The sequence below is a fragment of the Sinocyclocheilus anshuiensis genome, unplaced genomic scaffold, assembly GCF_001515605.1.
Source record: "Sinocyclocheilus anshuiensis isolate Anshui unplaced genomic scaffold, SAMN03320099.WGS_v1.1 scaffold515, whole genome shotgun sequence".
Taxonomy (NCBI): Eukaryota; Metazoa; Chordata; class Actinopteri; order Cypriniformes; family Cyprinidae; genus Sinocyclocheilus; species Sinocyclocheilus anshuiensis.
The window spans coordinates 60,089-60,611 of record NW_015548243.1 but is presented as its reverse complement, the minus strand read 5'-3'; positions in this window follow the sequence as shown (position 1 = coordinate 60,611).

Sequence of the window (523 nt, the reverse complement as noted above, 5' to 3'; positions counted from 1 at the left end):
TGTGTGTGTGTGTGTGTGTGTGTGTGTGTGTGTGTGTGTGTGTGTGTGGATTGTTAAACAGGTTTGACAGCTGTGTGATTTTGTGCATGCATTCACGCAACCATAAGTTTGAATACTGTAGCCATACAAATGTATAACTCCCGAAGTGAGCCAAATCTTAAATCTCTCTTTGAGTTTGATGATGTCCTCATTTGGACAAAATGAGAAATAAATACCTTTAAATATTTTTTCTTAAACTTTTGTTGAGTTTTCTTTTTATAAAGTCTTTTAGGGGGAGGGTTTGAGTGTTTATAATTCACGAAAACAGTTGCAGGTATGTCTTCATTTAGAAGCTGAGTGAATGTGTGTTTGTATATTTGTGTATGCATGAGCGTGTGTGTGCGTTTTTGTGACAAATGAGGACATAAATTTGTATAATGACAAGGGTATAACATAGGTATTACAAGGAGAAGGTGACTTTTCAGGACATTACCCCATGTCCCCACTTTTCAAAACGCTTATAAATCACACAGAATGGAGTGTA